The sequence below is a fragment of the Trachinotus anak genome, unplaced genomic scaffold (assembly GCF_046630095.1).
Source record: "Trachinotus anak isolate AG129_WGS33_773 ecotype Australia unplaced genomic scaffold, CSIRO_AGI_Tana_v1 ptg000015l, whole genome shotgun sequence".
NCBI classification, from domain to species: Eukaryota; Metazoa; Chordata; class Actinopteri; order Carangiformes; family Carangidae; genus Trachinotus; species Trachinotus anak.
The window spans coordinates 9,415,773-9,443,328 of NW_027273866.1; the positions used below are offsets into that span (position 1 = coordinate 9,415,773).

Below are 27,556 nucleotides of genomic sequence, written 5' to 3' on the forward strand. Positions count from 1 at the left end.
TTTGAATTGGCATGGTAAAAATAATTTCTGGTTTGCTTACCATTCTCTCTATGTGCTCTAGTCAAAGATGGATTGAGTAATGTGAGCTATACTTCCCTAATTTGGTGTCACATGATAACTTTTGTTTATGGTTACCTAGATACAGGGGGCGGCTCATTTTATCCACGGGCTCAGCTTACCCTGTTGTCCCTATACTCATGACGCACAAAACTACACACTTTTTTTTGCTGTCATCTTGTAACCGTAAATCCTACAGGGGGTCAGTGTTTCACACTCATAAGATCATTTTATGTCAGACATACATGTTGCACTCGCTCACTTTCCAAAAATCCCTCTGAATGAGAGTGTCAGCAGAAAGCTCAAACCGTAAACGTTAATGTGATATATGTGCTTTCGTGTGAGTGTATGTGTGTGAGTGTGTGTGTGTGTGTGTGTGAGTGTGTGTGTGTGTGTGTGTGTGTGTGGTGTAAAGAGTGTGCATTAAAATTCCCTCTTCCTGCCCCCTCCCTCCCTCCTGTGTGTTAGTCTGGCGTCTCCCTCCAGTCTGTGGTATGGAGGGCAGAGAGAGGGCCCCTCTCTTGTGTCGCTGACTGGAATTACACTTATGGTCATTTAACATGACTAAACGCATGAGGCAGAAATGGAGATTTTCCATTTCAGCGACGTCCTGTCTCGTTGTTCAGCCCCTTTCTCAACACAGCCTTCATGTGTGTTTGAGGACAAATAATTGGGTCGATTGTGCTGGGATATTTTATCAATAAAAAGCACCTTGAACAAACTGCTTTGCATCTGTTATTCTTCATTATTATTTCCCAGGTGCTGCAGTTAAAGGACTTAACCAGGACTTGGATGAAAAGATGTTTTACAGCATCTTGCTGCAAGTAGAAATGACAGAATACCGGCTAATTGGCAGCGGTGAAAAGAAAATGTGAACGCGGTTGTTTCATTATTTGTGTCTGTCACAGGCTGAGTTAGGTCCATTAGCTCCAACACGATATTTTTGTCTTCACTCCCTTTTAATATTTTGAATGTATTCCCAGAAAAGACGAAAACACTTCTGGACAGATAATTTACATTATCTTGATGTATCTAATGTGCATGTAAAATCAGGAATGTTCTTCCTGAATATGTCTGAGAGGGAGAGACGCTTCAGCTGGGATGCTGACAGGGGCTTGAAAGATTCTGACTGCTCAGGGATGAACGCATGCCTGTGTGTGTTATGGCTTAGGCTTATGTGTCTGTGCCTGAGTGCATCGGGAGAAAATAAGAATTGAAGTGCACTTTATCTCAGCTGGCCCCAGGTAAAATGTTTTCATTTCATCATTACAAACAGACGTTCCATTCTCTGAAATGTCCAGCACACCCACCACAGCTGCTCTGACAGATCGGACCTCTTTTCATGTTAACGTTGCTTATCTTTGCTAATTTTGGAGGATCACTGGGAAAACGCAATCCACTGCAGGACCCTTCATGAAGCTCTGGATGTAGGCCACCAGGGTTAGATGTGTGGCCACATCTTCAATTGAAACAAAAAGAGGATAAAGAGACATTTCACCTGAAATCTAACTGACATGAATTGGAGTTGACCACAGCTGCTGTTCTTTGTAAAGGAGGAAACTACCAGCCACCTTTCAAGTCTACAGGAAATGAGTTTTTGATACTAAAAAGGAAAGCTGCACTGCCATTCTGTTGAAGCAGCACTGGTGAGGATTGGCAACAGCCACCAAAGCAGAACATCTGCAACCCTTAAAATTAGACTAAATTCACATTTTACTGTCACTTTTTTCTATTGAATCACTGAAGAAACTGAAGATATGGACAGTGATATCTGGAACCATGCAGTTCATCTGTAGGGTCATTCTGAATTATGTTGACATTGTAAAAGCCAGAGAAATGTGGATGAAGAGTAGCAGAGAGTAGAGTATTTAACACTTGTATTGTCACTTTTACTTGAGTAAATCAGAATATGTCTTCATCCACTGCTGTGGGGGGTTCGTATTGTCACGACAGAGGGCAGAATGAGTGAGACAGGAAACACACAGACTTCTTTTGTGGTATTACAGCTGTGCTCAATCAAATGAATGGTTAATGGTTATGATCAAAATGCTTGACATTGTCATTTTTTTTCTAATTGAAATGGTTCCTTTAAACGCACCTCACATAAGGATACAATGCACTGTTTGACAGGACGGACAGGGGACACACACACACGAACATACACAGTGACAATAATGTATGGGGGTATTCAGGAATGTCATGGACAGCAGGCCAGTTGGTATGCTTCAGCTGCAACTCAGACTATTTCTGAAATGACAAACAACAACCTGTTGTTATTTTGCCCTCTGCAATGCAAGGTGTTACGTCCGAGAGAACGGGAACAGAAGGAGGCCCGGTTTTGTGCTGGGTTGCATGCTGTTGTCGGTGCGAGGTGTTCAAGTACACAATGTTCTTAACTGTTTGAAGGCTGTTTGCTCTGTTTCCAAAGAGATAAAATCATCATCTTGGCCTGATTCATCTTTGTTTTAACATTTACTTCTCTGCAATTACACACCAGATTTTATCCTCTATATTCTATAGCAATATTATTATGGTGTGATGTTGCTAATCTGTTTCGACATGGCTTGATTTGTTCTATAGAATCTGTATTTGGTTGCATGCAACAAGAGCGAAAACAAAGGGACTTTGAACTCACATTATAATTTTTTGCTACATCTGTATTATACACAACTTTAACAGTTCAACTCAAGCGGCCCCAGATTGTTGCAATCACTCTTGCAAAATGAGACGAGGCTTTGTTCCTATGCCAGCAAAGAAGTGAGGATGTGAAACAGAACTGATCATAATGAAGTCAAACATCTCTTAGACCGAATTCACACGCGGTGCTCTGCTATTAACACATGTGTAATGTGGTTTTCATTTCCTTTATTAAGAGGATGCGCTACCAAAGAGAAAAAAACGCTGTGGACAGTGACAATGAGAGAAATTGATCCAAGTGAATCCATTACAGAAAATCTGCACTCCATTTTAGCCATGCTTGTCATGTGGCTGTTAGACTGGCAGTGTTTGTCTGTTTGTCCGTCGGTCCTGAAATATCTTAGCAACGATTTGATGCATTGCCACAAAAGTTTGCACAGACGTACATGGATTCCAGCAAATGAATCCTACTAGCTTTAGTGATCCCACGACCTTTCCTACCACCATCTCCAGGTTGACACCATTGGTTTTTAGTGAAATGTCTTGACAACCATTGGATGGATTGCCCTGAAATTTTGCACAGACATTCATGTCTCCCTCTGCATGAACTGAAATAAGTTTGGTGATCCTTTGAATTTTCCATCAGGTCCACTGTCCAATAGTTTGGTTTATAAGTATACTTTGTGTTAAGTGCTAATTAGCATGCTAACACACCAAGTTAATGCTGTCAACAAAGTAAACATATTATACTTTCATCATGTCATTATTGCTTGCATTTTAGCTTGCTGGCATCATTTAGCTCAAAGCACTGCTGAGCCTGAGTAGAGCCTCACAGTGATGCTAGAAGTGGCTATAGACTTGTATTTAGACACATTTTAAAGCTTGCATCTGTTTTTACGTTTGTCACACAATTTGAATGTAATTTAATGAAAAATAAACAGAGACGTCTATTATGCTAAGTTGATTCTGAGTCATAATTCCCATGCCAGCTAACAACAATACGTTGAAGATATTTTCCGAATCTCATTTACTGTCTCAAGTACCCACGCAAAATAGCCAGAAGCAAAGACAGCCTCTGACTAATGTAATCTTCTGGAGTTAGTTAAAATCTTTCCTTTACTGTTAACACAAGGGGGAGATATGAAGTAAAGACAACTCAGTTGTATACAGTATGTTCTATACAATGTTGATCTGGTTTCAGTCAGAAACACATCAACTGATTCAGTTGTAGAGGTGTAAAAATATTTCATAGTCTTTTCATCACCGGTTTCACAGTTTCTCTCCTCATTTTTTTCGTCAAACCCGCCCCCCCCTCCACTCCCAACCAGATCTTTCCACCACCAACTCAGAGCCAGCTCATATCTAGTTACTGTCAGAGTCAAGTTTTCCGTTGGTCTCCTGGGGATCCTGGACTTCAGAAGACAGATGGTATAGTCCGTCCACTGTAGCCAACAGCAGATAACACATCAGTTTCCTCAGTTTGTGCATCCCACAGTTTGGAAAAAGCGTTAGGTTGGCAGCCGGCCTGGGCAGAAAGAGGTCAAAGGTCAAGTGTCAGACAGGGACTTATGTGGACAGCCGCATACCTCGGCCCTGACCTTTAACCTGGGGGTGCGTGAAGACAGTGCTGTACTGTTCTGCAGTCACACATGCTCACACAAAACCTCAAAGTCTTTGATGGATACAGTGGCAAATACAAACCACCACATTAGAGACAATACAAATGCACATGAGGCGGTAGAGATTAACAGAGCAGCTGTGATTAAACACGCTTTAAAAAAGCATACAGATGAACATGCACACTCTCCCTCCCCCAGCATACTCAGCCGACACCCTGTCCCACTCCCATGAGCCTCGCTCTGGTCTAAATGGGATCCTGATGTTCTGTTAACCAAACCCCCACTCCCCCCCCAACCCGCCCCACCTACCCTTCCGCCAGAACCAAGGCAGTTAAACGGGATTTCGCACTCCACCCCTCATCCTCAGCTGCTGCAGAGCGACGTTGACAAGAGGCAGCTGTTGCGGTGGTGAGAGGGTGTGAGTGATGCAGTAGGCAGCAACCAGAGAAGATACATAGATAAATAGGCAGATACTCAGACATATGGTTGGGGGGGGGGGTTACCTCCAGCATGCACACCCACATTACAAATATGTGAACGATTGCCATTTTATTAGAACATAAGTCTGTGGTTGTGGCTTGTGGGATTTATTTTAGCAAATTTGTAGTGTGAGTGCCTCAGAGATGTAAGGATGAGAATATTTGGACACAGGAGCAGCAGTACAGGACTTTGAAATGTTGAGGAGCTGCTAGAAGCTGCAGGGAAAGAGTGTCTTGGTCTGGAGAAGGGAGCCAGTTTAGACAGCTGGTATCATGTAGCACTCTAATAAAACTCTTCCCCTTTTACTAACATTTCCCTGTGGAGATGAAACCCAAACTAACAAAGATGTAGAGTTCGGGAAGCCTGGTGATAGCAAGTGCGCGCACACGCACACACAGGCAACCAGGCTCACCTTGTAAAAACGCATGTGCAGTCAAGGGTTTTATGAACTTGGATTTAGTAATAAGCTCGCCTCTGTCTGCCAGATTCAGGCCTGGGTAACTGAACTGTGGTGTGTGTGAAAGAGGGTATGATTGTGTGACCTGGTCGTCCTTGGCTCTATATGTGATGCTGTATTTCTGGCATCTGTTGCTTTCAGCAGAAGCTCAGATCCAGGTGCCATGTCCTTAAGGCAAAGCTCTCATGTACACCATGTACGCGTGTGTGTGTGTAGTGTATGCACATTGGTGTGTGAGGTGCTGAGTGACACTCCCTGTTCCATTTTGTCAGGATGTGTCAGCACCCTCATTGCTTTTTCTTTTTATCCCTCCAGCCCTCTCTCCTTCTCTTTTTCAGCTCTGTGCTGCAGCTATCACCAGCTCAGGATGGCTTGGTATTTTCTGCATTTCAGCGTGTTTTTCTTTTCTGTGGGAAAAAGACGCTATTCTGTTCCTCAGGTTTCCTCCTTAGCTAGCAGCCCTCATTATGAAACAAAGTTAGCCTCCAACTGCTTCTTGGTTTCAACTGGTGATGCTTACAATTTATTTTATGGAAAACAAAAGAGTTATAGCTATATCTTTTCTGTGGGAAAAAGGGACATAAAGGGTTGTAGAAGCTAGCCACATTTTGGTTTTACTTGCTCCAAATTTTAATATATCTGTCACAAGTATTACTGCAGTCAAAGTATATACTACTTTGTGTTGATATTTTTGTTTGAGGCCAAATAGAACACTGTGATGAACTGGCATGTACAGTACACTGTAACATGTACAATAGGAGAGTGTGTCCAAACTTGACAAGACTTGTATTGTACAACCTATTAAAAGCTCATTTTTATTTATTTTTTCTAGCTATTGAGCATGTACTACATCTGACTTATGCAGAAGAGCAGAAGTTGCCTCCCTTCATGATTGTCCCCCAGCCTCTCTTGCCTAATCATAATCATTTTTTGTTTGCCATAACCACTATGTTCCTAACCTTAACTATACAGTCCAAATATCGCAGAAAGCGAGAATTTTAAAGACTGCCTTATTGGCTGTGCAAATAAAAACAAATCTCATTTACCAAATTATCATGTGCCACTGGAGCTAAAGGAGTAGTTTGTGTGAAATGAAAGTTTAAGGTTTCACTTTATTGCTGCTCTTCACTGGGGTTCAATATGTGGTAACCTACCCGGGCAGTGTTCCTGGGCATGGCAAACAAAATTAGAAGCAGGGTAAAATTGTATTTTGCTCTCTGCTGCCTCCTGGGACTTGTTATGTAAGTGGTCTAAAATGTTTAGGCAAATTCTTGTTATCCCTGTAGTTGGTCCTCTCCCTGTAACGCTGGAGTGGCTCCTCCACTACTTGAGTGTTGGTGTTTATTTTTACCCCATGGGCTAGAACAAGGTACTGTCCAACATGTGCGCACACTCTCAGAGATATATGGACACACACAGTAACACAAACAGGCCCTTCTTGTCATGTGATGCCGGCCTTGTGATAGTTGATGTTGTTATAGGAGACACATTCCAGCAGGATTTGGAGGGGGATCTTAGGTGTGAGTTGGTGTGTGTTCTGGGAGTCTGTGTGTGTATGTGTATAGAGCTGGGGTGCTTTAAATCAAATCCACTGTACATCATCCATCAGCAGGTCTTACTCTCAATCATCAGCAAGGTAACTTCACACTGACAGCGATGCTAACCACAGACCATATCCCATTTTAGCTGTTTTTTCTTTCGCCCTCCTGGGTCATCTGCTAAAACTGTGGTTTAAAGTCTACGATCAAGCGGCGCCGATGTCATCACTGCCTCTCATGACATCGATGGAAGACACACGAATCCCATCTACTCTTTTGACCATGTGTGTTTAATAGCACAGTTCGTGCATGTGTAACGAGGGGGGGGGGGGGGGGGGGGGGGGGGGGGGCTCACGTCTCTACAGAGCACATTTCCATCACTTCCTATTAACACAACACTTAACTGGGAGTAGTGTTCTCCACTTGAAGTCATTGTGTGGGTGTCACTGTCAGCCACCTGTCTAACTGAAAGAATTTCTTCTTATCTACATTTATAAGCTGTATCACGATCTGCAGTCCGTGCTGTAGTCGACTACCTGGTCTCCATAGAAACACAGATTTTGAGAACAGAAGTCTTGTACTCCACCAGATTAGTTGTGTAGCTGGACTATACCAGCTGCCTGATGTGGATATTGTACTTCAGTTTTGTCATGTATAACTCACTGACTATTGAAAGAGGCCAAGGGCATAAATCTCACACACTTGTCTGTGGTTGTTACAGGGTCCTTATATGCTCCAGAGATGAGTACTTGCACTGCAGGTTAAACTATGGCCTTGGAACTCAGGCACCAAAATGAGAAGATGTTTTGTTGCTGATTACTGTTTAAAATTGTATATTAAGAAAGAACAGTGTGAAAGTCATACTCAAACATGTGATTAACGGAGCCATTCCCATGCATTATCTCACTGGATTCATCTCTAGTGATAGTGAAACTGAAAGGCAGAACTTTAACAGGTGAGACAGGGACCCTTTAAATGACCCCTACACTTCCCTGGACCCCACTGTGAGAAGCAGTTTTATGTCCTGCCTGTCATTGTTCGAGTTTATAGCCACAAGAGTCAGGACCACATGTTTATTCTATTTAAAATGAATAAATACATAAAAAACAAACAATCGTACATCTATATTTCCTGATTTTCTTTTCATTTTAGAGTGTAATTTCTTAAAATGCTGCTTCATTTGTGTTGAGGTGAATTAAAAAATGAATGCATTTGAGTATTATAAGTTATCTTATTTTGTGGGAAATCATTTTTATATCTGACAATATGAGTTTTCATAAAAAAGTTATTGTTAGTTATCAGTTTCAAATTTCAAATAGCATTTTGACACTGAAAAACTTCATACAGACTACCAAGCTTGCAATAGCCTAATAATATAATAATAAAAATAAATAATAATAAAAAAATATATATATTTTTGATCACTGATTATGATTATGTAATTTTCTAAGCAAAAATGCCAACAGTTCTTGCATCTCAAATGTGAAAGTAAACTGGATATATTAGTTTTCTATGATGGTAAATTACCCGTATTTGAGATTTGGACAGTTCACTGAATGAAACAAGTCATTTGAAGATGTCATCTTGTACGTGACATTAAACACAATTTTTTTTTGCCATTCATGCAGATTTGCAGATTCATCAGTGATGAAAATAATCATTAGTTCCCGCCTTAATTTATAACAACCTGATATGTTTGCATGTGGGCTATAATCTTTTGTGGTTGGAAAAAAAAAACAAAAAAACCTTACCCTATATAATGTTTAAAGTGAAATAGCCACTAGCCTATGCAAAGTAGCCCACCGGTGACATCACAATGATATGCAACAATGCAGCATACGGGGCTACATATAGCTACAATAACCGGGTAAATACATTTGTTGCTCTTCACCTGTGGCACTAATGAGCCGCGAAGCTGGGAGTAGTCGACCTGTCACTCTGCTCCAGCCCCCGCCTCCCCGCTCTGTTAACGGGAACTCCCCCTAAGTTCCCCGGTTCTCCTCTCTCTGCTCATTCTCTCCATGAGCTGTCACACACACACACACACACACACATATCAACCCCCCTCTACACACACACACACACACACACACACACACACACACACACGGAGGCGCTGCATGTTGGAGCAAACGTCCGTACTCTCCCTGCTGCTCCCCGGTTGCCGAAGAAGCGGCGGTGTGGTTTCGCAGTCTGCGGCGAGCCTCGTCGTGACAGAGAGTTTGGAAGCGGCTGAAGGAAGGAGCGAAGAGGAGGAGGAGGAGGAGGAGGAGGAGGGGGTGCTGTGGTGGAGAAAAAGGTAAGAGATGGTGTCAGTGGGAGTCTTTTTCTCTTCTCTCTGTTCGGAAACTTTACGGCGTGTTTACCGTCCTCTCCGCTGTCTCGGTTCGTCGTGGGCAGGGATATCGCCCTTTATTCCCCAGCTGCAGGGGTTTTTGATAACCAGGGCGTGTTTTGGTGAAGTGTTTCTGTTTGCGTTCACATTGGGTGGTGGTGGTGGTGGTGGTGTGTGTGTGGGTGTGTGTGTGTGTGTGTGTGTGGGGGGGGGGGGGGTCCTCCTGGTGTGTCAAAGGAAGTTTTGGAGATTAGACGCGCAGATTGTGGCAGATCATTGAAGAGAGAGAGAGAGAGAGAGAGAGATGGGGGGGGGGGGGGGCAGCCTGTCCACTGCAAAAAATAACCGTCTCATGTGAGTGAAATCTTATTTTTCACTGAGGAGAAAGGCTGCTCCTGAAGTATGATCAGGTAACTTCAATTTTCATATTTTCATATTTTTAAAAAAAAAAAATTATATTCTAGAAAGGTGAAGAGCTACAGAAGTCCAGTGAGTGAATTTTGTTTGGATACGAGCCACAGAAAGCGGAGTTTTCTCATCAAAGCCTTGTGGTTTTTTTTTTTGTTTTTTTTTTTTTCCTGTACAGTTTTTTTCCAGTACACTTCTGGTGTAACTGGCAAAGCAGTATCACTTAGTCTGTGTAAAAGCCGCATATTTGACTTTAAAGCACAGTTTAGTCACTGTGACTGAGTAAGGTGAGGTAAGAGCACCAACACACACAACACAACAGAAGTGCAGAATGGGCCACACAAGGTAAAGAAATACAAACAAATATATATATATTTAAGAACACAACAAACGAGAGAGAAAAAATCAGCTGAGGTGTATTGCTGGTTCACTGATGTGTGTATGTAGGTGTGTGTGTGTGTGTGTGTCTTTCAACACTCCCATTATGTGTTTGTTTCTGTGTGTATTTGCATATAGCCTATATGTGTGTGTGTGTGTGTGTGCGTATTTGTGTGTGTCTGGTGATATCCTGTCAGATCCTGTGAGGTGGGGGTCAGTCACAGGGTCTCCCCTCTGGAATTCTCCTAGAATAGATGTAGCACACACACACACACACACACACACACACACACACACACACACACACAAACACACACACACACACACTCACTTTGAGCAACGTCTTCAGTCAGCTTAATGTCTTATCATTTAATGATGACCCATAATGACCTCAGTGCTTTGATTTCCTTGTGTTTAAAGGCTGCTGAAGCCCAGACATCCACTTTATTTCAAAGTTCCACAAGTAGACAAACTATAGCGTTCTTACGTTCGATCGCTCTCTTATAGTCTCCTTTACATTTCAGTACCAACCAGTTAAGCCTGTGTCTGAGGACCTGCAAGTGCATTTGTGCTCCTCTTTGAACAGCTTAATCCATTAATCACTGCATCACCTTTTATTGTTATATTTTAATTTCTGTTATTTTTTTAAGTATTTAGAGATGAGAATTCGTCTTTTCTTCCTCTTCCTGGCACAGGTGGCGTTAAGCTGTCTCATAGCATTATCATAGATGCTGGTTGGGATGCCTTGCTCAAGGACGCTTTGGCAGTGCAGACCTGGGGTTTGACAGATAGTTGAATGTCCAGTCTTTTTCCTGCTCTTACAGATAGTGGAGAGTGACAGGAATGAGTAAGACAGGATGCATCAGAAGAGCGACAAACCAGTGCTCTCTTGTTGCTCCCTCTCCTGTTCAATGGATGTGTCTGTTAAATGATGGATGCTTGAAAGTGTGTGTGCCTGTGTGCATGTGTACGTGCACGTTTGTGTGAGAGGGAGTAAGAGGATTTTGTCTGCGGTAACTTGAGCCTGGCTGAACACACTGACTTTTGGAAGGCCCCAAAGACTGTGCTGCATGAACTGTGGGGAATGTGGAAGTTTGTGTGTGTGTGAGTGTGTGTGTGTGTGTGAGTGAGAAAGCATCAACATCCAACCAACCACAGAACCTCTTAACACACTAACACACACACTTGCATACAGACACCACCACCACTGTAACCAATCAAAGGCTGACTTTGGACAGAAACTAATAGTCTATTAACACATTAGCTGATTGACAAAAAATTACAATTATGTTAATCAGAGACTGGTTTAAGTCATTGTTATGGCAAAAAACAGCCTCGGGCTCCAGCTTCTCAAATAGGAGGATTTGCTGCTTTTCAGTGTCTTTTACCATTGTGAATGGTGCATTACAAGGTCATTAAACATTTTCAAAGAGTCTACAGATCAACAATATTAAGTTTACTGTCAAATAAGACAAAAAAGCAGTTAATTCTCACAAAAGTGATGCTGAAACAAAGGCATGTTTGTTGTTTTTGCCAAAAAAAAAGTAATGAAAAACGAGTGATTGATAATCAAAAAAGTTTTTGTCGAGCGACTAACTGATTAGCTGTCTTGGCTTTAACCTTAACTGCATGGAACTGATTAGTTGAAGCAATGAGTCACTTTATGTCAAGTCATTTTTCAACAAAGCCCAACAGTCACTGGTTTCAGGTTCTCTAATTTGAGGTTTTGTTACTTTTATTCTGACATTATTGTAAATGATATATCTTTGGATTCTGGACTGTGAGTTGGACAAACAAAACTTTTGATAGATAAGATATCCTCATATCCATGTTTTTTTTTAAAAATTGTTTTATTATGTTTTATAGACAAAGCAATTAACTGGATAACCGAGAACATAATTGGCAGAGTAATCACAGATTGCAGCCATAAATACAATATGTTTTTGACGACGACAGTTTGGGGTCTGGGATTATGCAGTTGTCATTTTTCACAGCTTTTTGACACTTTACAAACAAAAATAATTGAGAGAGCAATTGATATTGAAAAGAGTCATTAGTTGCCACCCCTCGGGTCTGTAATAAAAGACAGATGAACTCATGTGGATGCATGGCTGTGTGTATGTTTTCCACCCTCAATCTGAGGTGGTGTGTGTGTGTGTGTGTGTGTGTGTGTTAAAGAGAAAGCGAGAGAGGAGGAGAGAGCATCTGAAGGTGTGAATGTGTACTGTATTGTGTACTGTTTTACTCCTCGCCATGGACGGAGTGATGCAGGAGGATGCTTTACTGGTGTGAAACATGATGTTGAACTAGCTTGGGGCCAGACATCTATCCTGTGTGTAAACTTATCCATGGGTCTCAACCCACAGGGGGGAAATTAGTAAATTCACACTTTAAAGCAGAGAGAGAGAGAGAGAAAGGGGCCACCCTTCCTCCAGTGATCGGCCCTCGTTGTGGTTTTTCCTCTGATATCTGCAGATTTCAGCACTGATCGTCGTATCTGAGCCGGAGCTGTCATTCTTAATACTGAAATGATGACAGCATTGGAAACGATGCTGCCTTTTCCTGTCATCATCCATTTTTAAAGGGCCTCCGAGACCAATTTAAACCATTTAAGTGACAGAACATTTAAATAACTGCGGCCTTTGTCTTCTCCTTTTTACGCCATCGCTCTTCTTTTCACCGACTCAGTTTCGGTTCTTGTCTCCTTTCCTTTCTTCCACACATTGCGGAGGAGGTTGTTTTATGTTCTTTAACTTCCAGAGAAGTTGACTGATCAGCGACTCTGCCTGTTGCTTCCCAGTTTGTGGGTGGATGGGTGGGCGGATGGGCGACGGAGTCTGCGTCCGTTTTTTTTTTTTTTTTTTTGGATCTGTGTTCATGTGAGCCACGTTTTCTCGCAGTCCCCCTCACGGATGTGCGTCTTTTCACAGGTGCTTGTTGTTCCCAAGCTTTGCAGGTTGTGTGCAACTTTGTAGCTGTGTGTGTGTGTGTGTATGGGTGTGCATACATGTGTGAGATTAATCTGGGTTTTATCCAATTCTCACAAAGGTGTGGAAGGACAGTAAGTGCCTAACAACAATATCCCATTGGGATACATTGGGAGTGTTCTGAGGTAATGGAGGAATGGCTGCGGTTGTGCTGGTTTAGTCCCGACAGATGTAGGTTGGATCGGTGGGATGAGTCACAAATCACAGACTCACAACGTCCTGTTTCATTTCTGTTCATGTCAGTTCTATTCATATCTGCTTTTGGCATTTAATGCAACAGCTCTTGTTGCCAAAGCAAACGCAACAAATAACAGATTATTTTTAGATTTAGATCCTCCGTGATAAAGACAACAAACTGTTTATGTGTGTGATATTTGCTCAGAAAATCAGACAGGATTTGACCACAATATGTATGTTTATTCATGTTTATTGTTTATTTATCATTTATGCATAGAGATGTCCTGAAACATCGTCGAATCCCTTTTGCCTTTGCGGAGCTTTGTCCTTTTTTTCTTGCTGTTAAAGGGTTTGTTTTTTGGAGTTCTTTCTTATCCAGACTGAGCATAGAGAGGGTGTCCTGTGCTGTACAGACTGTAGAGCCCTTTCAGGCAAATTTCGATTTGTGATTTTGGGCAGTATAAAGAAAATTGACTCAGCTTGACAAATCTCCTGGAGAGGCTTGGAGCAGGTTTGGCGTTCAGGAAATGTTTCATGTTCTTAAAAGTTTACTCCACAAAGTTCTAATCCTGAGAATGCAGGCACAGCAAGGTGTAGAACAGCGTGAACTTTATTACTTTATTATTAGTCCTTTAAAACTAAAGGGGAACCCCACCAATTTCACTCATGATGTTCAGCTCACTCATTATGAAGAGTACCACTCCTATTTCTCTGGGACTGCTGGGATACTATCTTCTCTAGCTCTGAAGGGAGCTCTCAAAAGGCTGAGAAAATAACCTTGATTTATGGCGTCAGGAGTTAACTGAGTTTGGGCTGAAAGCCTCTGTTGTGAACACGGGCTGTGGAGTGTTTATCAGATGGGAAACAACCTTGGACCATGCTGTTTTTAAATCTGTCAAGTTTCCATGCTGGATTGCTGGAGTAGCACTTTGAAATATATTTTCTAATGTGTGGTTCAAAACATTTAACAGTGAGCTGGAAGGAAATAATAATCACAGAATGTATTATTAGCATGGCGGGATGTGCTGTTCTGTTGTTTTCTTTCAGCATTTCAGCAACCTCTGCTGACATCATGGACAGTTTAGAGCAGTCTTTAGTTTGTCTGTCTTTATTGACCTCTATAGGGAGCAGTAAGCAGCATTTTTTTTAACCTAGTTACATAAATTCACCAGATACAGATTCACCCCAAGTTGTGAATCTGTGAATGCAACACCAGCACAGACATGCAAAAAAATAAACAATAGGAGTTCAGTCAATAAAACAGTTACGTAACAGATATGTAACAGGGGTGGAAACTGTGTTTGAAGTAAAATGGACAGACACACACCTCTTTGGTTAAGTCTGGACAACTCCCTGATTCTGTGTTTAACTCTCTGTCAGACAGCTACTGTGTGTAGACAAGAGTTGTATATGTGTGTGTATGTGTCTTATGTGTAGGGAGAAATAAGAAAACAAACATGGAAAGATGCACGTAAAGAGAAGACACACAGAATCCAGACGAATCCAAAATTTTAATTAAGTTTCATTTTTGGCTTACTGTCACGTGTAATTATGAGTTACGTCACACCCACACCCTAACTCTTGTGTGTGTCTGGATGTGTTTGTGTGTTTTGGTGTAGGCCTATGGGTGTGGTGTGTCTGTACTCGAGCTAGTTTTAAACTGTGTACCGGGCCTCCGACCGCTGAAGGACTTCTCACATTTATGCTTTCTAATTGATTCAGAGTGTGATTTATGTAGCTCTCTGCAGCCACATGTGCTTGCTTGCCCTTCATTAGGCAAACGCACACACACACACACACACACACACACCCGCGTACACTCATATACACACACGTAGACACACACACAAAAGCTGTGAGTTACTCATCTCCGCAGCACAAGGCAGCATTGTATTGACCGTCTTCATGGCACTTTTAGTGACACAGTCATTCACATTTCCCAGCAGCATATGTATGGGTGTGTATGGGTGTGTGTGTGTGTGTGTGTGTGTGTGTGTGTGTGTGTGTGTGTGTGTGTGTGTGTGTGTGTGTGTGTGTTAGTGTATGTGTGTGGGTGGGTGGTCGTCTCATGTTCCATGTAACACTGCCGGCTGCTAAAAATGAAGACGTGACAGGGAAAGTGTGAGTGTGATAGTGAGAAGTGTGTGTGTGTGTGTTGCACACAGAGTTGCATCTCAATAAGCCGAGGTTACATGCTCTGCTTGTTTATCATGGCCTTTCGCCTTCAGGTGCTCATCTCCAGTCAAAATTATTACTCTATCAAATTTTTTTAGATACACTCAAAGTGAGACTTTGCAATAGAGAAAAGCATGAAAGTTAATATGGCATCATCCGAGCGAGCTCAGCTCCCTTGAACTGAGTTTAGTTTTCAGAAAGCAGACAATGTTTTATCTTTTCATGTTTTCTCTGAATTTTAAAAGGGGAGAGTAACTCAGAATATTAAAAAATAGACTTAATTCAAAGATAGAGAGTGAGGAGATACTTCAAAGTAAAGTTTTAAGAACTTCACCTGTTGTTATTGCATGTAGTGGTTTGTGGGAAACTATAAAGTGGGTTACCGTCACACAGGAAAACGTTGGATCAGGTTCACTACTTCACAGTTTTGGTCGTAGCCTAAAGCTGGTGTGAAGTAGGGGTGGATGATACAAGCAAAACAGCTGTAATTATCACAGCCTTCCCTTGATATTGAAATGTTATGACATTTAATGAAATAGTTAGAACCATTGACGCAAGTGTTTTTTATGTCTTACTAGAACAACATCCAAAGTCTGTACATAGTTAAAGAGTAACTCCAGTTTATTACAACCTGGCTCTCTTAGCTGTTTATCTATATGTTTGTCCATGTCTAGATATAGATTATCAGTTCTGATGACATTGTACTCATTCATTTCTGAAACCCTAGAATACCTTCAACTAAATGAAATAAAAATATTATAAAACATAGATGAGACTTTTTAAAAACTGCTCTGTAGGACTTTAAGGAATAATTGTAAACAAAAAAAAAAGAGTTCCATAAATTAGAAATTAATCTCTTCTTGTAAAACGTTTGGGAGGATTAAGATTAGATGACTAGTTGAGTAGGAGTGAATCTGTGAATTCATTTGAAAAGAAACATGCAACTGAAAATATCACGCTTCACATTGGAGGCTGCCATTTATATAAAAGTACATGTTTAGAAAACATTAATATCACGTTACGTTAAGAAGTCGAGTTTCCAGATGTAAAGGAGCTGATGCAAGGTCAAGTTACAGAATCTGTACTTGCACAGACAGGTTGTAAACAAAACAGCAGTTCAGCCAGGTTATCTAAACCTGAGGATTATTTGGAAGTAAATCTGAAAGTGAAGCACAACCATGATGTCAGCAATAATCCCTGCTGGCACAGGAAGGTTTCGTGCATGCACAAACAAAGCAAGCACCAGGATATAACACACAGTTGGGGTAATGATTCTACTGTTCGTCTAAGTTTTCTGACCTGGAAGTTTAAAACATGTATGATCATACAGTATGTCTGCTTGGCTCTGTGCCACTGAAACAGATGTAGATAATGCTTCACTCATCATTTGTTATTGCTCTGAGATGTGAATGTGAGAAATGATCTTGAGTGATAAGTAATGATGCTGAAATGTTGTTGAGTCGTACTGTGAATCACCTCTGATTCACCTCCTTCCTTATTAGCTTGTATCCATTCTAACGACTCACGGGGTAGTTGCATGTGGTTGTCAAAATAGAGCCCATACACAGGAGGAGTCCCAGAACCGAAAGCACCACTGTTTGGGATCGAACTCAGCCCAAAATGATGTGATTCATACATGGGTGTGTGGGAGGTGGACTGTGCCTGATGGCCTCTTCGGACCACCTTTAACCACTGAGAGATCCACCCTGGGAAAAAGAGGAGGAGGGGAAGAGGAGGAAGATTAGTGAGACAGGGACGAGGAGCCGAACACTTTGATTCACAGATCTCCCCATCGTCCTCTGCTGCTCATTGACTGGCTCCATTGTGGCTGCGGTACAGCGTGCCGATTGGCTGGTCGGGTCTGAATGTCACTGCTTCTCGTCCGCGGACTCTGGAATTTGTGTGTGTGTTTGTGTGCATTTGTGTGCAATGAGTTAATAGCTGTCCATTGAGTGGCTGATTGTGTTCTGTTGTCCACACTGGCTCTCTTTGTCCAGAGACTACACACACACACACACACACACACATACACTTATGCACACACATCTGAATCTGAACCAGGCATTCCTCCAGTGGCACGGCACTTTCCAAGAGAGACAGAAAGAGGCAAAAGAGTGAAAGAAAGAGAAAGAAGGAACTAACTAACTAACAGCACCATTCATAGTCAGGGCGCTGTGGTTCTTCCTGGCCCTGGTTCGAGACATGAATGGGTCTGAAGCTAAAAATATTTTATTGCTGCTTTTTTATGCTCCTTTTACTCCTCCTGCTTTTTTCATTACTCCTCTCCTTGCTTGTGCTCTCTCACAGTGGAAGCAGATGAAGCCTGTGCCACATTAAGATGCATTTAATAGCATTTCAGACTTTATAGAGTGAGACTGTGGTTGCGGTTCTTCAAGGTGTAAATGTGTGCGAGTAAAAAAAAGTGGGCAAGAAAGTAAGGGAGATAGCAAGCCAAAAAGGGGAGGATGACTTTCAAGAAAGGTCATGAGACGAATCCAGACCTGTGACATCATGAGTAGACAGTCTGTGCTGTGCGATGTCCTTGCCTGGCCTTGCAACATCCTGAGCTGTATAACAGACAGGCTGACTAAATGACAGAGGCAAAGGGCTGCTTTTTAACGGTCAGTGTGGGTAGACCATGCGTCTCACTGTCTACCACAGATGGGGGGGGGGTGAAATGATGAGATAGAGCAAGAGGGAGGAGTGAGGAGACATGAAAGGAAGGCGGCACAGAGAAACTGACAGTAATCCAGCGAAACTCACAGAGAGAGGGAAGTAGAAAGACAGACACGTGGGGAAATTATTTGATCCAACGCTGGGAATTTGCTTTTTTACCACGGAAATACCTCTGGTGCAGCAGGGGGAAATTGGGTGTGGGGGGGTGGGGGTTGGGGGGGGGCTATTTCAAGCTTTGCTCCTGTTTGTTATGCCAGCCAGCATCTCAGGGCAGATTGAAGGTTTTGCAAAGCTCTAAGTACATTAACATGTGATGTGGGAGGAGGAGAAGAAGAAGAAGACAGCGAGGGGAGGTGGAGGGCAGCAGTTTGGGGGGGGGGGGGAGAAAACAACCCCATTGCACCAGAGTGCCCTTGTCTTGTTTTTCCCCTCTCTCGGTTTAATCTAAATCCATTCAAGAAGCTTTATTGGCAAGATAAGATCGCTCTGACAGTGCCAAGGCTTAAGTGCATCTCTCCTTCTCTCTGGTTGGAGGAAGGAGGAAGTAGGCTGGTGGTGAGAGAGCAATGACAGCCTTTATCTCGGTCAGTAAACACAAGCCAAGGGACTCCCTACATTGTTTATATTGTGTCTTTGCCTCCCCCACTCCCAAGTATACACATTTAGAGGACACTGTAACACAATCGCTCGCACAGAGACACACAGCGTTATGTATGTGGACACACAGGCCTGCGGTGCACACACAAAACCAAGGTCAGACTCACAGGGATGTGTCTCACACACACGTGCATGTATGCAAAGGCGCGCATAGACATACATGTGTGCACAAACACACACACAGACTCAGAAACTGTAGTTGTATAAAACAGTGGTGTGTGTTTGTGTGTGTGTGTGTGTGTGTGTGTGTGTGTGTGTGTGTGTATGTGGTGGGTTGCTGGCAGACAGTATATGGTGAACGGGTCAGATCCAAGCACACTCAACCTTCCCTCCTGCCTGCCAGTCTGACCACTAGTGGCTGTGTGTGTGTGTGTGTGTAAAACTGCTCTGCAGCACAGTGCAGTTCAGTGCAGCAGAATTTGCCATAAACTAGAGATAATTCCATGCAAAACCTTCCTCTGCCAAGTGGATGTGCTCTGTATTTATTATTTCCTGTAGATGCTCATTTGGTGATTTTTTTTTGTTAGTTAGGAAATAATTTACATCCCACATGTGCTTTACTGTGTTTGCAAATGTGTGTGTTTGCAGCTCTTTCGATGTAGCACAACGCTAAAGCTTGTTTTTCTAGAGCTGCTGCTGCATCTCTGTGTCACCTAGAAATTATACAGCTAATTTGGGATGCTGGCCAGATTATGTTTTCTGTTAACATAATGAAAGTCGCTAATTAGGGCATCTGGGAAGTGGGAAACTATTGATGTTGCCAAAATATCCAATCCTGCAATAGAAAATCTGCTATAATCTCCAATATCTACTTATTGTGCATTGGCTTAATACAGAAAATCACTTGAAACTTGACACATGACGTGTTAATTAACAAAATCCTGCGCTTTGTTCGCCCACCTCTATGCAGCTCGGGTGAATAAATATAGCACAGTTCATTCACTCAACATAATCTAGCCAGCAATGAAAGCTGCCAATGTCATGTAACTGGAAAAACAATTTCAGTGAGACAGGAACTTTTAAAACACAGTGTTGGCTCCATTGTAGGTCAGAAGTCAGTTCTCCATCCATCCTTCTGTATTTCTCTTTTTCACATATTCACTGCCTCCTCTGTCTCCTTCCTCTATCCGTCCTCTGCTCAGCCAAGTGGACCTAATCCAAATTATCCATCTATCTCCACGCAGGGCCTCTAACAATTTGGGCTTGGCTCATCTTGTCTGAAATACAGTGCTGTATATCACCTTTGTCCTTGTTACATGAAGCACATCACTTTCACAGCATTTCTACATTATGAGGTTGTCTGGAGTTATGTGTTAAGGAAAGGAATATCAGGGCATTGCTAACTCACAAAGGAGGCCTCAGTGGTTCGTTTTTGTGGCCTGCAGTTCCTGGGAAGAGGTTTAATGTTGGGTGGCTGTAGCCGTTGGTTGTGGGCTCATAACCAGAGGGCTGCTGGTTAAAGAAAGGCAGCAGGAGGAGTTTGGCTGAGCAAAGTAAATAGCCCCTAAAGTAAACAGGTCAAGTTGCCCTTGAGCAACATGTTGAACTTGAGCAACTCTTGTGGAGTTGTTGCTTTGCTGACAGCAGCAGACTTGGCAGGTGTGTTAATGTGAAGTAGAGCTGTGCAAGAAACAAGTGTGTTCAGCTCATCTTCTAAAAAAAAAAAACAAAAGCGGCGAGATCCCAGCGGACTTTTGCGGACACAAGCTGTGTGACGTTTGCCTTACTTTGATCACGGGAACATGATTTTCTGTATGTGTCTGTGTGGGCGTGTGTGTGCGTGTGTGCGTGTGTGCGTGTGTGTGTGTGTGTGTGTGGCATCTTTACGCCATCAATTCCTATGACTGTCGATGCCACATCCCTGTGGTTTCCATGGTTACAGACAGTGCTGGATTCCCGCTGCGAGACAGACACGCACAGACACCAGACAGATGAGAGTAACTTCAACTAATAGTTAGAGCCGAGTCGTGCTGAGAGCTGAGACCCAAGAAATTCTGAAACAAGGCTCTTTTTTTTTTTTTTCCTTTTTCTCCTCTTTTTCTCTTCTTCTGTTGGAGTGGCATCAGAGACATTTTCCTGTCTCTACTGAGTTAAAGCAAGGCTGCAATTTAGATAAAATCTGACCAGTCATGCAATACATTTTTTCCGAGTCTTGGTCGATTCAATTTGGAAATTATGTGGGTTTGGCATGATTGGTGGTGTGGTTCAGCTCCATTGTACAAAAGCCCAGAAATGTGTTGTGTTGTGTGACTCTAAAAAGAAATGTCACACCTGTTGCTGCCGCACATCTAACTTTTCTTTTCTTACTATCGATGCCATGAATTAGCATTTAAATATTTAACTGCAGTTCTTTGATTTTTAGTTTTTAGATAAAAGAATGAAAAATGGGCAACATTTTCTGATGATAAAAGACAATAACAGCTTGTCTCTTCCCATTTTCCTTGTGGATTTTTTTTTTTTTTTTTTTTCACAATCACGAAGCCTTTTTGTCCACTTAAGCCCAGCTGTTGGGAATGAGGGATTTTAGCATTTTTTTGTGACGTTTTGTACATCTACTCAAAATTCCCCAGACGGTTGGGTGGAAACATCAGCTCCTCTCTCCTCCCAGCTATTTTGCTTTTCCAGAAGCAGCCTTCAAACATGCGTAAGGACTGAGGACAGGTAGGTTTCACTGATTTTGACTGACTTCACCAGAGCTGCCGTTTCTCCTTTTTCTACTCTGCCTCCCCTCTTCTCCTCTTTCTTTCTGTCTGTCTTCTCTATCTTCTTCATCTATCTTCTGATGTCTTCAGACTGACAGCACTTTCTTCCTCTCACCCCCCCTGCCCCCATATCATCTTCTTCTGACTTCTCATCTGTCCAGGTACAGGCCCCTCAGGGGGTAAACACCAGAGACATGAGTGGCACTGTCTTTGATGCAAACTGAATGACTGGATTTGTGTGTGTGTGTGTGTGTGTGTGTGTGTGTGTGAAATATTTGTCCATATACAGTAAGGGGATGCTGCACATACCTGCACCCATGTTGTTATAATGCTGGTATAAATATCTTCATGTTCTCACCATTATTTTTCTCTGTTGAGAGCCCTCAGTATTTTATTGTGTGATCATGAGTGTGTATGTGTATGTGTGTCTTTGTGTGTGTGTGTGTGTGTGTGTGTGTGTTGGTGCCCCATGCCTGGGAGAGCTGCGATGTGGTAGTTTGATATCATTGGCGTTCTTTCATCAGTGAGGTGATTCTCCTGCTATGCGTTTGAACTGCAGTGAATCAAAGACAGCTTGTTGTACGGCTGCAGCTGCAGCCACATCACCTGCACACTAAATCCACTGAGCCTTTATTTTCAGTCTTTTTTTTCTGTTCTTTCCACTGTTCCTTCGTTTTTGCTTTAGCTTTCTGAGCTTTTTCTTTTTTTTTTTTTTTTTTTTTTTGTTGCCGTTCTTTCTCCAAGGGTGCGTGTTGTACGCTTCAGAAGCTAAATCCAGGCTGATCGCTCTTTCACCTGTCGGTATCACACTCTCTACAGTCAACAGTTAGTACAGAATGTAATCTGTCTAGTATTGTAGTTACAGCTGAATTGAACTATTGAGAGTTTTGCAAATTCCTTCTTTGTGTTTGCTGGCTGAGTCACTTGGGATAGTTACACAAAAAGGGGAATGTTGTACTAAAAACACTGCAACTTTGGAGGACACCCACCTGATTTTTCTACCTCACATTAGCTTCAGGTGAACTTTAGGTGAACATTTTTTTGCACAGAAAAATATTATGATTATGTCCCCTGACACTAAAATCACTTTAGGAGAAGCAATAACTCTTTCAATGTATGGGCCATGTTTAAGACAGACTGATTAATTTCATCATTGATTATCTGTTGATTCTTTTATTGATCAATTGTGTTATTTAAAAGTTTACCAAAGCCTAAGGTGAAGCATTAAATTAGCTATTTGTAAGTTCTGCTACTGCTTCCTAGCTAGCGTTAGCAGCAACAGCTCACTTACTTACCAGTTCAGAGGAAACGTTGCGAGGTCAGCATCAAACTTCATGCCTTTACTCACCAAGAGTTGTCTCCAGCCGTGGAAAGCAACATCAATGTTAACTCTTGTCTCTATCACGTCTTTTCTTCTACTGAACTTGGCGCACTAACCAGCTAGCCCCACGTCACTTTCTGATAGAGACTCATTGCCGCCTCCAATCTGTCCTGAAGAAGGAGCGCTGCTCAGAAGGCGTGTTATAACGTCTTGTATTATAAAGACAGCAATAGCTGAAGCTCTCACCACCAACTGCTCCTGAGAAACCACATTCGATGGCCGAGAAAACTCACAAATAGCCCCTTTAAAGTTGCTTGCTTTATTTGCAGAACTCAAGGATATTCAGTTTACTGTCACGTACGTCAGACAAAGAGAATCAAATTTTCGCATTTAAGAAGCTGGAATCACCAAACGTTTGGCATTTTTGCTGAAAAACATAAACCATGTAGCAGCTCTGAACCAATCCTTTAACCAGATGTTTTCATTTTGTATTAATTGCCGACACATCGTAGCTTTTGACTCAGGGAATGTTTGTGCCCCCATCTTTCATGGAGCATGAAGCTCCCAAAAGTTGTTTTGCAAATGATGCATCAATCAAACTATTTTTCTCCTGAGACTGACCCAATACAAGAACTGTTCTTTTCCTCCAAAGGTTAGAATCTTCTCACCACATCTGGAGCTCATAGGAATCATTTTTATGTAAGATAACATGAGGCCAGGGAATGTTGTGGCACTAAAAACCTGCGTCAGCCGTCTGTTGTAACTGAGAGCAAATAGAACAACACTGAATTTTATATTAGCATAGTGATAGACGCTGTATTTAATGTGGAGCAGTCATCTCACGTCTGATACCTGATCCACTTAATAAAGTCACCACTACTGACTTGTTAAACCACAGTGGTGCGTCCCTACATGGAACACTTGACCCTGAATTTGTATTTTTGCATCAAGCCATGTCACACTGTTGCTGTCAGTGTTTGGAAAAGTTTGCACTGGACAATAAGGCTTAAAAGAGTTTTTACTACTGATCACTAATCGAATGAGCTCAGCAGCAGGAGACGCAGTCTCTACTTCTCAGTCATACACTGACAGCTATCTTGATTATCTCTGGAGTGCAGGGTTTTTAGGTGTACTTATTTTTTGCTCTTGAAGGGGCTTTCTTTCTGTTCCCCTAATCTTTTCCCATGTCACACCAACATTAAGTCTCTTTTTTTTTATCCTCAGGAATTTAGATCTTAGATATGAGAAGGGTGTGCATGCTTGATTTCTGAAGATGATTGATGTTTTCCTTTGCTCCCGCCTATGAAATTCCTGCCACTCAATTTATTTATGAAGACATAGAGAGGAAAAAGATTTTATGCTCTTCTCATCCAACTGTGGGAACTCTTCAAAAATAGATTGTCAAGTTATGTTTAGACATTACAGTGAGAGTACAATGACAGTATATACAAGGTAGAATTAGCGCCTATCAGAATAATAATGCTCTGGCTTTCCTACTCTATACTTTTTGATTGTGTCCTGATTAAAGACTGAGTTTTAAAGTAATCATCCCAGAAACACGGAACTACATGTTGACTACGCTGATGTGGTCCATGTGTGTAATTACGCTGTAATTTCATCATGGTAACGCTGTGATTAAGCAGTGATTTACTGGTTTATTTGTAGCAGCATTGTATAGAGTTTCACAATAGAAACCAACGCAGTCCAGTGGCAGCCTGCGTGGGCCGAGCACTCATGGGAACCAGAGTGGCTTTTAGCGTTCATGTCCTCTGGGACGGCTGGGACTATGTTGTTGTTGTTGATAAACGCACTCCCACAGTTCTGGGGCCAAAACACACACACACACAAACTCACACACACACATAGGAAAAAAAAAATTTCTGCTTGTGCTCACAAACACACACAGGAAAATCACATAATGTTACCAATGAAAACTTGGTATTATCGTAATGTCAAAGTTCAGGAAACAAAAACAAAAACAACAAAAAAACAAACAAACAAACAAACATAAAAAAAACCTGCATTGTGTGCACTGTGCACTCAGGAACACACCTTACATTCACATGCTCTGAGGATCAGATTCTGTACATATAAGCACACATAGGTATAAGTGCATCAAAACATATGGAAGCTGAAGTACAGAGATGTGGACTTTGTTGTTTAGTTGATTCCTTGTTTCCTTGGTTCGTCCTTTTGCCTCCTCGTTCTCTCTCTGGCAGTATGTTTACAATCAATATACAAACCAGGTATCTGTGTTCATTAAGGAGCAGATAATATGCACCAGTGTTTACAGACTTTTTTGGTTTGTTGACTCCTTATATCTAGTGACGTCAAGTTTGACCCGTCCTGTTAATTATCTCAATCATCAAATTTAAGTAGATTAGAGTTTTATCATTTTGATAAAAAGTTTTTATGAAAATGTTCTGTATTTAAATTGTCCTCTCTTTTATATGCTTTTATTTTGAAGTATTTCTCAATTAATTCATTTTTGCATCAATCAAAATGGATCCTTTGTTTTCAACATTGTACAATATAAACTATTTTGACAATCTGGTACTTGTTATAGTCATTTTTCAAGCAAATTTGTCAAACATTCTCTGTTTGCAGCTTTTACAGAGTCAGGATTTGGTTCTTTTCTCTGATTGCAGATGGAAGATGTATTATTTAAGGGTTTTAGACAAAACCAGACATTTAAAGCAGCCTGTAGAAAACTTGGTACTTTTTTATTTTCTGACACTTTATAGACAAAATGCTGAACTGAGAAAAAGAATCAGCAGATTATTCTCTAAAGGCACTAATTGTTAGTTATAGTTCTACTTTTTTTGTGTCCATTTGTGTTAGGCTTTTTGAATAGGACCCTAAACTTGTGAACAAAGTAATGAAAATATTTTTTTTATTAAATGATGAAAACAGTCAAATCCAGAGTATCTGTACTAGTATCTGGGAGGCAAAGGAGGTGAAAATAGGAGCTGAGTGTTAAGATTCCCCCCGAGGCGAGAGAGAGAGACTGTGACAGTGAGGGAAGGTATCTAAGGTATCCATCATTTAGGCTGAATCAGGGGAATGCAGGCCACTCTACCCCCAGGGCGTCAGGACATATATAGGCCGTACACCTCAGGACCCCAGCGTTGTCCTTCCTGTTGCTCTCTTTCTCCCTTCCTCCTCCTCCTCCTCCTCCTTCTATGGATACACCTACAGCATATTAATCACACACTAAAGCACTGTCAGGCTGTTTTCTCATAAGTCATGTCGCAATGGCCTGCCTTCAAAGTCTCCGCTCTCTGTTTTTCGCCTGTCTCCAGGAATCCAAAATCTGCCTCTTTGTCATGATGAAAAAGGAATGATGATGGATTGCAAATTAGAAGGGGTAAAAAGAGAAGCAGTCCTCTGAATGGAGACACATTTGAGGTGAAGTGATGACAAATGTTTACTCTTTCTGCCTTTTTTCTCTCTGTCTCTCTGGCTTTGTCTTTCGTCCACGTGGGTGCGTTACTGGCATCGCTGGCTGTGAGGATTTGTGTGTGTGTGTAGTTATAAGGAAGAAGGTGTTTTAATTCAGGGTTTGTGAGGTTTCTCTACTCAAAATGTCAAAGTGGCTCTTCCTTCCTTTCTGTCTTTCTAAGCATGATGGACTTGCCCAATTCCACTCTTTTAAGTCAGAATATCTCCTCTGCTTAAACCAGATTCTTAATCCCAAACAGTGCAGTGTGTCACTGGGGGGAAAAAAAAGATGATGGGAAGCTTTAAAAGACTCAGACGAATTGCTGATGCTTTTGAAATGAGCGAGTATTTTCCCCCTCAAAAAAAGAAGATACAATCTTTGGACTTAGCTCGACACAAAGGCCTAAGACTTTTTGAATAGATCATTATAACCTGGAGCTCCTCTCTTGACTTTATAATGAGGCTTTTCGGGAAGCTGCTCCTGAGTTGCGAGGATCGAAGCCAGTTTCCCAGAGGTTTACTGACTCCTGACTTCAAAAGGCCAAAACAGTCACACTGCCACTGCTGCTGGAGCCGTCACATCCTGAGGGATCAGAAGAGTGTGCTTGTGTGTGTGTGTGTGTGTGTGTGTGTGCATTTCCGGTTGTGGGAAATTACACTTCAAGACTGTTGATATGAAAGTGCCACTCATGTCAAAATAGCAAGTATACAATAGAATAAGTAACTATGACTTGCTGATCTTTGTTCTCTTACACCTTAAATTATAGGGATAAGTATATAGAATGATTATTTACTATATCCAGTGTTGATTATGTATTACCAGTTTCATCTCTTGTAAAAAAGGTGCTGGATGGATTTTTACATAGGAGAGATGGAAACAAGACAAGTGCGTCTTACTGCCATAGAAAATAAAGGAAGACTTTCTCACTGAGCCTCACTGACAGCCTTTTGTTTTTATCCATCTTCAGAGAGGAAGAACTCACATTGTCGACCTTGAAGTTGATGCCTTTTAAAAGCCTGCAGATGTGATTTAATTCTTAAATTTATCCATGAATAGTTTGCACACTCTTGAATTTGGGCATTTCCATAGGTATAGGATCCGTGTAGGATTCGTACTATGCAAGTGTGTGTGTTTGTGTTTGTGACCGAATGCAATACATGCTGTGTGTGTGTGTGTGTGTCTGCATACATGTGTGCGCATGTGTAACAGCAGACAGATGTGAGGCGTGGACGTGGAAGGCTTGGCAGTAAACCGACAGGATGACTGTGTGTCTGCCTCCCCTGTCTGCCAGCAGCTCACTAACACTGACTGGAAAATTTGGAATCACAGCGCACACTGCCTGCTCATGTTATATGGCACACACACACACACACTCACACATTCAGTTACATTTATAGTATTTACTGGGAGCTAATGGTAAGAACTCAGACACCCACTCGCCTACCTGACATATAGCATTTACTGCCTTCTCAACTTTTATGGGAACACACACACACACACACACACTGAA

The 27,556-nt window shown here is 41.8% G+C and overlaps 1 long non-coding RNA gene across 1 annotated transcript in view; it reads left to right on the forward strand.

The window, feature by feature from the left end:
- Positions 1-8,885: 8,885 nt before the first annotated feature.
- Positions 8,886-27,556, forward strand: part of LOC139632713 (uncharacterized) — a 35,959-nt gene continuing 17,288 nt past the window's right edge. Inside the window, exon 1 of the long non-coding RNA XR_011693608.1 lies at positions 8,886-9,087. This is a non-coding gene — a long non-coding RNA (uncharacterized lncRNA). The remainder of the gene's footprint in view (positions 9,088-27,556) is intronic.